Source organism: Hyla sarda, chromosome 9 (assembly GCF_029499605.1).
Source record: "Hyla sarda isolate aHylSar1 chromosome 9, aHylSar1.hap1, whole genome shotgun sequence".
Taxonomy (NCBI): domain Eukaryota; kingdom Metazoa; phylum Chordata; class Amphibia; order Anura; family Hylidae; genus Hyla; species Hyla sarda.
In genome coordinates, this window is record NC_079197.1 from 27,873,054 (window position 1) to 27,887,330 (window position 14,277).

General features: G+C 43.4%; 1 pseudogene; it reads left to right on the forward strand.

Moving 5' to 3' along the window:
- The first annotated feature begins 10,695 nt into the window (after positions 1-10,695).
- On the forward strand, positions 10,696-10,805 carry LOC130292105 (U2 spliceosomal RNA; annotated as a pseudogene).
- The last annotated feature ends 3,472 nt before the right edge of the window (positions 10,806-14,277 follow it).

Genomic DNA, 14,277 nt, shown 5'->3' on the forward strand with positions numbered 1-14,277 from the left:
TGTAATTACTATTAGTAGTAGTAGTAGTAGTAGTAGTAGTAGTAGAAGTAGTAGTAGTACATTCAGGATGAAGCTTTTTGCAGGAGCATTATTAGGACACTCCATATTATATCAGCATTATACGGTGATATTACAGTATATGAGCTCTGTATGGCAGAATTATTTGGCACTAGTGATGCTGGTATTCTGTAGCCTGAAAATAGGGGAAAATGTCCAAGTTAGTGGGATGGTGGTAATAGAGTACATACAGTGTATGCATTCCCCTTCTCACACCTGCCCTGGCTAATAAGAAGTGAGTGCATGCTTTGTTGCTCACCTTACATTGGCAGGGTTGGGGGGGTGCAATACTAACCAGATTGTGCAACTGCCCTGTGTACCCCTATGCTACACTAATGGTTTATATATTAGTATGATATACTAGTTTATCAGAACTTATATGTATCAGAAGAAAATGTTATACAGTGGTCCCTCAACATACAATGGTAATTCGTTCCAAACGACCCATCATTTGTCGAATCCATCATATGTTGAGGGATTTGTGCAATGTAAAAAGTGCATTTAATACTCCCCTGTCCCCGCCGCTCTGGACCACGTCCTCACTGCTCCCGATGCTGTCCCAGGGGCTCCCGATGCTGTCCCGCTGCTCCGGGTCTTCTTCGGGATCCTCCGGCTTCTTTCGCATCTTCTCCGGTGTCCGGGCCTCGCTTTCTGGTGACGTTATTACGTTGCTACGCCGACACGGCGTGTGCAGCGATGTAATTACGATGCCGGAAAGCGAGGCTCGGACCCCGTAGAAGATGCAGAAGACGCCGGAGGATCGCAAAGTGGACCAGGAGCAGCGGGGATAGGTAAGTGAACCTGCCCAGGATGCTTAAACTGCTATCCGACAGCAGCTTAAGCATTTTGCGCTGTCGGATAGCACTTAATGCGATGGTCCCGACATATAAAAGCATCGTATGTCGATTTGATCATATGTCGGGGCCATCACATGTTGGGGGGGGGTTACTGTATCCAAAATGGAGGCCTTGTTTATTTTCTTCATTGCCTATGTTACCCTGTGGGTTGGACTAAGACAGTCTTGTCCACCTACAGAATATACACACATTGGGAAGAGATCCATTTCTTGGTGGTTACACAAAATAAGAAAAAACATGGCTGCTTTCTGTCTAAGGGTTGTGTCTAGTATTGTAGGTGAGTTTTATTACGTTTTATACTCCTGTATAATCCTGTGGACAGGTGCGGTGCTGTATAAAAAGCAGCCATCATTTTTTTGTTATTTTTGTACAACCCCCGGGATGTTTCACGTATTCTGCCCTATTTCCAGCGGACACAGATAGACATCACTTGTTGATCCAAACCTTAGGGGCAAATCCGTATAGGACAGCCATAAGTCCGAACAAAAGGTCAAGCTATACTATAAAGTCAGTTTATGACCAATACAGAACATTAATGTTAACATAATGTTTAACTCTGATCTGATTTTCTGATCCAAGTAGCAATCACTATATTAACTATATCATCTCTTGAGCACAGACTCTGGAATATTACACCCTATGCAAAGCCAGGCCCTGATGCAAGTACCAGCTCATTGACAATAGTAGAAAGCAGATCTTTTCTTGTCCACACTCCACAAATACCATCCATGCATCATTTAGTATAAGAGTAAACCAACACCTGAAGACAAAACACTGTAGAAGAGTAAATATGAATGACTATACAACCTAGAAAACTAACTCTGAAACTGACTCTGTGCCTCTGTGTTCAATTTCCCTGCAGCACCACGAAAGAGCAAATTAAAGGGGTTATCCAGGAATCGAAAAACAGATCTATCCCTGTCTGTCTCCACTTTGGGTATGGTATTACAACTTGGTTTCATTCACTTCAGTGGAACTGAGCTGCAGAGCCACACCCAACCTGGAGACAGACAGAGAGCGTTTAAAAAAAAAAATTATCTCTGTTTTTAGATTCCTGGATAACCTCTTTAAGTATTACAATATACCCAATGTAGGTGAATGGGTTGGTTCCTCCAGAGATTCTGTGGCTACTTTAAAGGAGTGGCTCCTCTTATGTATGGGTATTCCCATGTCAACATTTATGGCTTATTCAGTAGAAATGCCATTTATGTCTGATAGATGTGAGTCCTGTCTCTTGCACAGTCAATTATCTCAAGATGACAGAGTCCTAGACCTCTCTAATCTGATTTGTAGTGCTAGGGGGTATTTTGGCAGAAACTGTCCAGAGCAGGAGAGGTTTACTATGGGGATGTTCCTACTCTGGACAGTTCCTGACATGAACAGCGGTGTCAGCAGAGAGCACTGTGGTCAGACTGGAAAGAACTATACAACTTTCTCTGGAGCATACAGCAGCTGATAAGTACTGTAGGATTACAGCATAGCTCTCAGATCCCCCCCCCCATACACACACACAAAAATAAAAAGTGTTACTCTGTACCTAATCCTGACCATGTACATCTAATTTATATCCATCTGTCACCTATATTAATTATAAAAAAAATACCTCTTTTCATTAGATCACAGTGTTAGAAATCTGGGGCGGAGGGTGAGTGTCCCTCCATGTGGTGGTGGGAGATGATTGGTGTGTCTGCTCATGCAGCCTTGTCCATGACTCATTGACCTACCTGATGCTGCTGCAGGACAGGTTAGTGTACCAGTAGGTATGGGGACCCCTAGTGGTGAGATTTTCAGGAGCTGTTTTCTTTATTACATTTTTTTTAAACAACCATATTACAAAAGGTCTTTACTTTTCATCAGTAACAACATACAAAAGCTTTCGGATCTGACAGTGCCCATTTAAGATTTTTTATATGCAAGTAATTTACAAATCTGTGTAACTTTCTGGCACCAGTCCATTTGAGAACATTATTTTTTTCCTCCGGAGTACCCCTTTAAGGAGTTTGTAGTTTTGCAACAGCTGAAGAGCCACAGGTTGGGGAACATTGGGGGAGATTTATCAAAACCTGTCCAGAGGAAAGTTGCTGAGTTGCCCATAGCAACCAATCAGATCGCTTCTTTCATTTTGCAGAGGCCTTTTTTTAAATGAAAGAAGCCATCTGATTGGTTGCTATGGGCAACTCAGCAATTGTTCTCTGGACAGGCTTTGATAAATCTCCTCCATTGTGTTTAGTGTATCTGAGGGAAATTTATCAAAACCTGTGCAAAGGAAAAGTTGCTGAGTTGCCCATAGCAACCAATCAGATCGCTTCTTTCATTTTTCACAGGTCTTCCTAAAAAGGAATTAAGCAAACAGATTGGTTGCTATGGGCAACTGGATAAGTTTTCCTCTGCACAGGTTTTGATAAATCTCACCCTCTGTCTCTAGGTTTTTGGACAAAGTGAACTGGGGTATACAAATGAACATATGTTGGTGTCTCCAATAGTGTTGGGCACGAATATTTGCATTTTGAATTTTTATTGCCAACATCGCAAATGTGCGAATATTGCGAATATATTCGCTATATATTCGAAATGACGAATATTCGCCTTTTTTCCGCATATGCGCATATTCCTTCTTTTAACTTGTGGGCCAATTAGAATGATGCAAATACACTTGTCAGAAGTCATCAACAACATCCCTAGCAACCAATAGTAAAGTTGCCCACCCCCTCCTTGTTTTCTTCCTCGAATATGCGAATATGCAAATATATGCAAATATACGAATATAACGAATACGCGAAATTCACGAATATAGGACGAATATTCGTCTATACATTCGCGAAATATCGCGAATTCGAATATGGCCAATGCCGCTCATCAATAGTCTCCAACACTGCCCTAAACTGTTGCTGGACATCATCTTGAGGGGGCTTCGCTTTCCTCTCTATGGAGAGCCGATCCCCCGTTTCATCTTTGTTCTGCGGTGTATGCGTTTTGCTGCGGAGATGCTGACGCCACGTCGCCAGATTATGTTATGTCGTACGGCTGCTAAATATATCCCATTCTGTATGTACGGAGAATATTTATCAGCAGCAGGAGAAGGATGTTTATAAAAAGACTGCTTTATTCCCATCACCGTTCTGCCGGCACAGACAGCCGCCTTGAAATAAACCCTTCAGTCTATTAATATCTGGCAGTAAGCGTTCCCGTACGAGAGGAGCGCCACGCTGCTCTTTTGTGTGTGCCAAAGAAGCGGGAGACTGTTTGCATTGCTTAATCCTACGAAGTCATCAGTACCGTCCAAGCATTCCGGAAAATATTAGCTACGTGCAGTTTGCCCCCCCCCCCGGTTGAGGTGACGGACCAGCGTTTTCCAGATATTACAGTCATTGAGTTTTCTCCGGTGATTGGAGAGTATGGAGATAGGGAGGTTGGCGGTTCAATTTGCTGTATCCTAGCAAAGAGGGATTTTGGTTATAGAACACTTTACATATAGAGTAGACAAGCTTAGCGCTTTGTAAATATGAAAATTCTGCCATTTTTTTTTTTTTTTTTTTTTATAGAGATGTTGTGTAACCTTTATGCCAACTGAAGCAGTCTGTTTAGGAGGGAGGGCAGTATTAGTACCATATGCATGGGGGGTTTGGAGCACCAGCTGGGGTGACACGTCTTGCAAAATTTGGCTGACAGTGCAGAGATCTTTTAGCTATTAACCATTTAGAGCAGTGTTTTTCAAACAGTGTGCCTCCAGCTGTTGCAAAACTACAACTCCCTGCATGCCCGGGCAGCCAAAGGCTGTCCGGGCATGCAGGGAGTTGTAGTTTTGCAACAGCTGGAGGCACGCCGTTTGGAGAAAACTGATTTAGAGTAGAGTACTGTTTTGGAAAGGACAACGGTGCACGGTGTTTATCAGTATGACACCCGCCATCATTCTTTTTCAATACAATGCCATCATTTACACGCATCTAGTGATCGAAGGAGTCCCCAGTAGACTTGCAAATTTGCCGAAATTCATTTCAGTAGTATATGCTCGAATCAGCCATCAAATTTGATTCGGATTCGACAGTCGATTCGGATTTGTACAGGAAGAGGGACTCCTGTCATTTGATAGGAGTCCCTGCTCCTGTACATACTTTCATCGGTGCCCCATTTTAACAGTGTAAAGTGATATGGAGAGTTCATAAGTAAAAAAAAAAAAAAAGTCAGGGCTCTCTGTTCCTTAAGGTTATGTTCATGCGGCAGTATTACATGGGAATATTCCGCTGGTAAATTCCTCTGCAGCAGAGTCCCATTGATTTCAATGGAATTCTGATACACTGTGTGGGAACATTGTTTCTGCAGCGGAAATCGCGTGTCCGAAGAAACATTGAACCTGTTCAATGTTTCGGCGGATTCCGCTTGGAAATGCATCGCCGTCTATGGAGACAGCACATCTCAAAGCAATCCTAAAGTCGGCGCATCAAGTAAATGTGCGGAATGTTCGTGCATATTTTCCAGTGGACATTCCGTATATTTTAGGACTTGTGAACATGAAGTTTCCACTTTTTTTCTGCCTTTTTTTTTTACCTGAAAAAAAAAAAACTGCTGTGTAATTTTGCACTCTAAAGATGACGTATTTTTCGAAAATAGTGGGTTTTAGTCTTGGCGTTGTTTTTTATTTATTTTTGTAATTTTTTTACCTTTGGTGTTTTTAATCATGAAACGCCTTGTGATTCTTTCATCATGTGACACAAGAATTTCTCTTGAAGGAATGGGGAAGAAAAAACACCAGGAAATGCGCGAATGCTAATCCCACCTGATGTTTTTTTTATGGCATTTTTGTTTTTTGCTCCCATAGACTTTAATGGGAGAGAGTATCAAGTACAAGCAATAAACAGTATCCTGCACTCAATGCTCGGTAACCAGACTTGGCGTTCCTACATGGAGGGTTCAGGTAGACCAGGACAGCGGACTAGTGTGGGCGCTAAGAGGTCCATGCCAGTCCGCTGTTCTGGTCCACCGGAACCCTCCATGTAGGAACGCTAAGTCTGTTACTGAGCAGTGAGTGCAGGAATGAAATTTGATTCAGATTCAACAGTCATTTCGGATTTGTACAGGAAGAGGGACTCCTGTCATTTGATAGGAGTCCCTGCTTCTGTACATACTTTCCACGGTGTCCCATTTTAACAGTGTAAAGTGCCATGGAAAGTCCATAAGTAAAAAAAAATGTCAGGGCTCTCTGTTCGTTAAGGTTATGTTCACGTGGCGGTATTTTGCGGGAATATTCCGCTCGTAAATTCTGCTGCAGCAGAGTTCCATTGATTTCAATGGAATTCTGATGCACTGTGTGGGAATTCTGATGCACTGTGTCGGACTCAGCGTTCCTACATGGAGGTTTCCGATGGACCAGGACAGCAGACTGGCGTGGGCGCTCAGAGGTGCATGCCAGTCCGCTGTCCTGGTCCATCGGAACCCTCCATGTAGGAACGCTGAGTCCGTTACCGAGTGCAGGATACTGTTTATTGCATGTACTTGATACTATCTTATACTGTCCTATGGTATTGTCCTAGCACCGCTGCAAGACTCAACCATTGATTTCATATGCCGTCACGCCGCCCATCCCTACAGCTTTGTAGTATATGTGATATCTGGTGGTGCCGTCCCCTATACTATTTACACGTACGTTTAATGGGAGAGAAACGCCAAGATTTTGTCCAAAAAAACAAACAAAAAACGACATAGTCTCAAAATTCTGCCATTTTGGAAAACTGCCACTGAGCCCTAACCCACATCTCTGAAAACCACTGAAAAATGCCAAAGATGCGTGAAAAAATAAAAATAAAATAAATGTGTTTAATGTTTCATAAATCCCTATTGACTTTCAGCTGACATCTGGCCACAGTGTTTTTTCACAAAAAAGTGGAAACTTAGCCTTACACTGTATGATCTGCTGCTCAGTTTACATTCATTCACAGCAAGTGCACACATTTGCTAGGCCGTTGACAGGAGTCCCTTCTCCTGTATGTTTTTTTCTATGGTACTATTGGCGTAGGGTGCGACAGGATTCACCCAAAATAAAAATTAGAAGCAAATTATATTTGTTTAGAATTGATTTGACCATCTCTAGTCCTAGTGGTTAGACCCCACCAATCTGATATGGAGGTGACTGGTGAGCCCGGGCTGAGGGTTCCCCTTAAGGTAGGCCCCTCTCCCATGTTTTCCTCCTACCCTTTCCCTTTTTTCCTATTGGTTTTTCCCTGGGAAGGGGTGGGTTCTTAGTGGAACCTGTCCAATCCCTTGTGGGCTTATTTTCCCGAGCTATTAGCCCCTACTCTGGTACCCTATAACAGCCCTGGTGCCTTTTCCCCGGCAGTCTCACCTCTTGGATCCCGGAGGTTGTCCCGCCCTTCCTCCCTGTTGTATAACAAGTGTGTTGTTTTATGTGTTCTCTTTTATTTACAGTTGTTGGTGTGTTGATTCTGAAGTCACACCGGGCGCTGAGAGAAGGCAAAGATGTGGTCAGTCTGGTGGGTGACCTGTACATCGGAATCGGTGGGGCAGTACCGCACGGATTTTGACTTAGAATTTGTATGCCTTACGACTGGTTTTGATATGATATTTTAAAATAAATGCTGTGGCCGACCTCTACCCACTTAAAAGTGTAAACTGTTGTACTGCCTCTTTATTCAGGGGGGTGAGGGGCCTGGTTGGGTACATTTGGAGCTTGCAGGGTCTCAACAGTCATATACATACATATATATATATATATATATATATGTATATATATATATATATATATATATATATATATACACAGGGGCATAGCTATAGAGGTAGCAGAGGTAGCAGTCACATTGGGGCTCTGGTACCTAAAGGGGCCCCAAAGCACATGTTTCCTATAGGAGACCAGTATTATCATTGCAATATGGGGCCCTGTTTCAGATGTTGCATCGGGGTCCAGAAGCTACAAGCTATGCCTCTGTATATATGTATACAGTATATTCACCTACTTCAGTGGTCAAGTGCTGCACATGCTAACTACACCATTGAGCTCAGTGATTGGCTGCAGTGGTCATGTGGACAACATGTTAAAGATTGGTAGGGACCACTAATGCATTGGTTCTGGGGATACAACAGGGACGTTGTGTTTGGTTTGTTAAATTATAACACTTTCTGCAATTTTATTTCTTATTCACTTTGACAACCATTTTAAATGACTTTCATAATTCTGCATACACCACTAGGGGGAGCTCACCGTATACAGATTCATACAGCTTATATTCAAATAATTAGGATCTTTACATATATCATTATTTAAGGAGCTTCTGTCTCACTCAGAAAGAATATCCTTTGTGGCTGCTTACTTTTGGTCCTTCAGCAATAACAATACAATAAGTAACAATAAGAACATGTTTAGTTATACATGATATCTATGCAAAATACCTACTGGGGCTCTTATGGTACAGAGGCCAGTGAGAAGTGCACTGACGGACCGCTGTGGGTACTGCCCATGAGATGCCCGAGATCCCTGTTCTCGCCCCATCCATATTTTGTTTCAGCATATTTGGCTTACTTAACACATAAAGAGCATTTTGAGCTTTTCGGCACGCACAGGTTGATACATAACACTAACTAAATGCTGTATTAAAATACATTGAGAAGTATAAAATAAAGATTTAAAAGAGAATTCCGGGATGCAAAAATTGTCATTCAGACTAGCAGTAAAAAAAACAAGGAGATACATACCTGCCATCGCTCCTCCGGTATCTCCGGTAACCCGCTCTGGCCTCTGCCACGATCCTCTTCCTAGTTGTCGGTGGTCAGTGCGTCATACTGCACTCAGCCAATCACCGGCCACAGTGAAGTCCCGCCTTGGCCGGCCATAGGCTGAGCGGCAGTGGGTGTTTTTAGGCCCCGGCACCCCAAATGAATTCTGAATGACAATTTTTGCATCCCAGAGTACTCCTTTAAAATAAACTATAGAAGGCCCAATTTACTGTGACACCCAAGCAATAGACATTGATATCGCTTCACGAAGAAAAACCAGTCAGCAGTGAAAAATAACACCCTGACAACATATAAATCCGAGCTGTGATCGATATGACCCAGTTATCCATTAGGAAGTAATACAATGTTTGTACTGTCCCAGTCCTATGTAAATGACTTGGAGTGTTAGTACCCAGGTAGCTGTGTGAAAGAAGGGCCCATAAATCTCCACAGTCAGATGCATTAAATCAACCGTAATGTCCCGTGGAAGGAGGCAGTAATAAAACCATCAGCCATCCCCCTGTCTGCACACTGAGTTAATGCATCATATGGCAGTCGAGCGGCTTCGCTGTGTCTTGCTCATCTTCCAGTTTGGTGGCAGCTGATCATTTATTTACAGTACAACAAGCCATTTCTTTCCTTTAAGTAGTTAAAGAGTCACAGGGGAAGGTAGAAGATTGCCACCCAACAGGACAAAGACAGGCTCAGGCAACCACAAGACTGTACATGCATATGGTGTGAACTGTATGGGAAACTGGTGACTGAACAAACAAATAAATGCTTTATCAATGACAGTAATAGATTAGTGCGGGTCACAATTGCACCAGACTGTGCTGACAAACCTTATATAAATATAGTTACATAGTATCAACCCATAACTCACAGCACTCTGGGGTCAGCATAGGACTCTAGTGTCAGTACAGCACTCTAGTTTCAGTACAGCACTCTATTGTCAGTACATCACTCTAGTGTCAGTACAGCACTCTATTGTCAGTACAGCACTCTGGGGTCAGCATAGGACTCTAGTGTCAGTATAGCACTCTATTGTCAGTACATCACTCTAGTGTCAGTACAGCACTCTATTGTCAGTACAGCACTCTATTGTCAGTACGGCACTCTAGTGTCAGCATAGGACTCTAGTGTCAGTACAGCACTCTGGGGTCAGCATAGGACTCTATTGTCAGTACAGCACTCTATTGTCAGTACAGCACTCTAATGTCAGCATAGGACTCTAGTGTCAGTACATCATTCTAGTGTCAGCACGGCACTCTATTGTCAGCACAGCACTCTAGTATCAATACAACACTCTAGTGTCATCACAGCACTCTAGAGTCAGTACATCACTCTAGTGTCAGCACAGCACTCTGGTGTCAGCACATCACTCTAGTGTCAATACAACACTCTAGTGTCAGCACAGCACTCTAGTGTCAGCACAGCACTCTGGTGTCAGCACATCACTCTGGTGTCAGCACTAGTGTTGCTCGTAAATATTTGCAATGCAAATTTTCTTCGCGAATATTCGCGAATATAGCACTATATATTCGCAATTACGAATATTCGTTTTATTTTATTTTATTTTTTTCACAGTTCACATCACAGTGATCTTCCCTCTCTGCTTCCAGCTTGTGTGGTGCAAAGAAGGCTCTAATACTACTGAGATTGGCGTGCGGATTTTTGCATATGCGAAAATTAGCATATGCTAATTTTCATATATGCAAATCTTCGCTTATGCTAATTTTTGTATATGGTAATTTTTGTATATGCAATTTTTTGCATATGCGACTTTTCGCATATGCAAATTTTCGCATATGCAAATTTTCGCATATGCGAAAATAAAACACAAATATTACGAATATGCAAATTTAGCGAATATATGACAAATATTCGTCCATATATTCACGAAATATCGCGAATTCGAATATGGCCTATGCCGCTCAACACTAGTCAGCACAGCACTTTATTGTCAGCACAGCACTCTGGTGTCAGCACAGCACACTAATGTCAGCACAGCACTCTGGTGTTAACACAGCACTCTAATGTCACCCATGATTTGTTGATCGCTTCTCGGCCTTTTGGCTAAGATCAAGTGTAGTATCTGTTCTTATCAGTTTTTCATGCCGGTGGGCGGTAATGCCGGTATGAGGCTGGTGGGGATGGGTGCTGCATGGAGGGTGCAGGTGTACCAGGGCTTTCCGGGGATGGTTCTGAGGAATCAGCTCGACGGCTGCACCGATGTGACCTGTTCCCTCCGGGTCTCGCCACGAGGCTGAGAGGGTCTAGAGCCGAGGTACTTTTGTGCCTCGGGGAGTGGTGACCCCGAGCTGCCGAAACTCACTGGGAATACTGGCTCACTGAGTTGAAGCACGGGCACCATAATCTCTTCACCTTGTGGCACTCCCCTCTTGATTCCCGGCCTTCTGGCTAGGATCAGAGACAGTTTTATAGATCCGGGCAGTATATCTGCACACATTCACTTATTTATTTCTTTTTGTCTCACTGTGTCGCTTTTTGCGTGTTGTGTGTCGTCAGGATGCGGTAGCCCTTCTGGGTGTCCCTCCTGGCGGTCTAGGGGAGGTGTGTGTGGCCATTAGGTTCCGCACCTCCCTGCAAACACCCCGGGTACTCCTGCTCTGGCAGGGTACCTACCGTTATCGGCTCTGCGGGCAGATACCTTGGCTAACGCCAAGGGGGATGCCGGGAGCATTTGTGGTCCCCTAGTAGCTTTGGTGAAAAGGGACATCGAACCTGGAACCTCGCAGGTACCTTTTGGTCCGAAGGGTAAGGTTTATTGGGGGGCCTCTCTCCTATCGGAGAAGGGCTTGCGATAGACCGCATCCTTTGTGCACGTTTTTTTTTTTGTGTAACACGTTTGCACTTTTTCTTGCACTTTGGGTGATTCAAGAGCACATTCCTCGGCTTTATAAAAAAAAAATGATTTGTTGACTGCTCAACCTGCCCCTTTCCCTACACCATACATTACTGGCAAGGGTGAAATCAGTTTTTGAAAGATCTTAGTATTGCTGTGGAGAAACATTGCTCTATGGTGTCCAGCTGTCATGGACAGACTTTTGGCTTGCGGATGTAGAATTATTTATAAATCTGTATTTCTGGTGCAATGTAAAAAGGAAGGAACAGAATGTAAACTCCTAATCACTAGACATAAAATGTTATTAGTAAACATATTGGTAACAGCTAAAGGGGTTTATTGGGGCTTTTATACTAGTTGATCAATATCAGATTGGTGGGGGTTTGGCTGCCGATGCCCCCCCCCCCCACACTTGTCAGCTGACTAAAAGGGCAATGAGCTTTGCGTCCCTCCTTATTGCTTACCAAACCCAGCGCCATAAACATATTGTAACAGATTTTTTTATGCTGATGAAGAATTTTTATGAGGTTGTACAGGACAAGAACCCCATTGCGACTATTCATTCAGTGGTGCCACAATTGTCCTGAGGTTGTGGGTAGTATTGCCATCTGGTCCATTCACTTCAATGGAGCTACACCTATGGACAGATGGAACGTTGTTGTGGAAGTAACTCTTATCCAATTTCTTTTAAAATTTACAGAGTCACTCTGAATGGAAAACCCAGTAAATGAAATGCAGAGCCCCAGTACCTGCCTACATGCTGCTATATAAGTTGTAGTGCAGCTGTGGGTTGTCTCCTATCAGTTTAATACTGTCTGAGTGTCGTGAGTTACACATGCAGAACATGTACTGTATTGCTTCACGCTGCTTTATATGAGGTATAAAGTTTTGTAATGGTTTACTTATTCTTTGTTTCACCTATGGGTAGATTTATGTACTGCAATGCAAAAGTGTATGACAAGCTGGTCACATGACCTACACAAGTTTATCTTGCCAAAGCTCTGCCAGATAATCCTAATCCTGCTTTCCAATTCCTCAGCTCTTGGTCATTAATACTCAACATCAGCATTGTGTGGGGTTGACATACTCAAGAACCAAGAACTGTCTTCAGTCTACACTGAAAATATATTGACTCTAGTCCTGTATTAATAATCCAAGAGGGAGATTCTCTGCAAGTCAGAAGAGAAAGTAGCTGAACAAGTGTTCTTCTGCATCCACTGAACTCTTTGTGGGCCTCCAGCCAGAGCCACTGCAATGTAACTTACAAGCCGTTACCTTTTCTGCCCGACACCCTACGATAGGGTATTGTAACGCAAGTAACCATGAGTTGTAAAGCCTTTAAAATAATAACTACTGTGAGCCAAACTGTGAAGACTCCTCTCAGTAGTGTCTAACCTCCGGGACTGAGCATTTTAAAGGAACATCAAATGTGCTTCAAGTGTTTCTAAGTACTACATAAATCCTGCCACATCAGAGGCTGCCCTATGCGCCCTAAATAAAATATACACCAGCTCAGAGCTGGCATAGATTTCAACTTCAGTTCACACCAGGCACAAACCAATAGGAATACCCAACTTAAACCCAGGGAGGAGCACAAATAGACCAAGAAATATACACTTGGGAGAAACTATTCATGTTCCCCAAATGTAATCCTCAACTAACAGGTAGTTAGAGGGTGCCCATGCCCCCTCCATGCGAAGCTGTACTTCTCCACTGCAAGCCAAACACACTTGGCGAGCACAGCGTAGAAGGTGATAAATTTTGTGCAAACCATGTCATTTACACAAAAATGTTTAACTTTTTGATGATCTGCGGTAGGCACAGGTTTGGTAAGTGTTTCTAAATCACTCTTACTAAGAAAGCTAATAAGGGGATTGTTGCTCTTAACTATGTAAAGTAAGTGTGGTGAGGGTGTGATGAGGGCAAATGGAATTACCCTAGGGGCAGATGGCATTAACCCGTTGTGTTTGTGACGTCAGGGCGTGGTTTATCCTCTACACCACCCAAAGTTATTCCGCTGGATCCTGGGCTAGGCACGGAGGGCAAATAATGACTCCGATGCCAAGTTACGAAACAACGGCAGCTTTACTGAGTCAGACAGATGTAACAGTCTATACAGGTTGGCTAGGCCCAAGGAGGTGACCAGTGACTTCAGAGACCACGGGGCTTGCTGGGACTTATGGTGGACTTGGACAATTTGATGCAGGGCCATGCTGACTTGAGACAGATTGACTTGGACTGACTTGATTAAGACTGACTATGATAGACTTTACCCCGTTTGTAGCTTACCATGTTTTGACTTGGACCCGGGGGGTAGTGGACTTGTGGATCCGTGGCTGCGTGGTAGACTTTAGGCCTCTTTAGGACACCAGACACTCTCTCCAGACATGACCTCACTGCAACTCAGCTAAGCAGGAAAAGAGAAAGAGGAAGCTCCACCCAGGGCTTATATGGGGGAGACTTTGGAGGGGTCACATAGGTCATCCTGTAGGTCACATGGTCACTGGTACCTTCCCTAGTTAAAATCACAAGACAACAATACTTAAAGGCATAGAACAAATTATGTGCATTGCATTGGATAACACATACAATATTTAACTATTCAGAACACACAGGTGAAGGGGAGGCCCAGGGGTCACGTAATGGAGTTTGTCTGACAGGGCAGCAATGGTACAGGGGTGCAACTCCTGTACTGGACCACCACATAAGTAAAGCTTTGTTCCTTGTTCCAAGTGTACACCTGTGTTGGGCCCACTTCCTTTGTGCCTAACC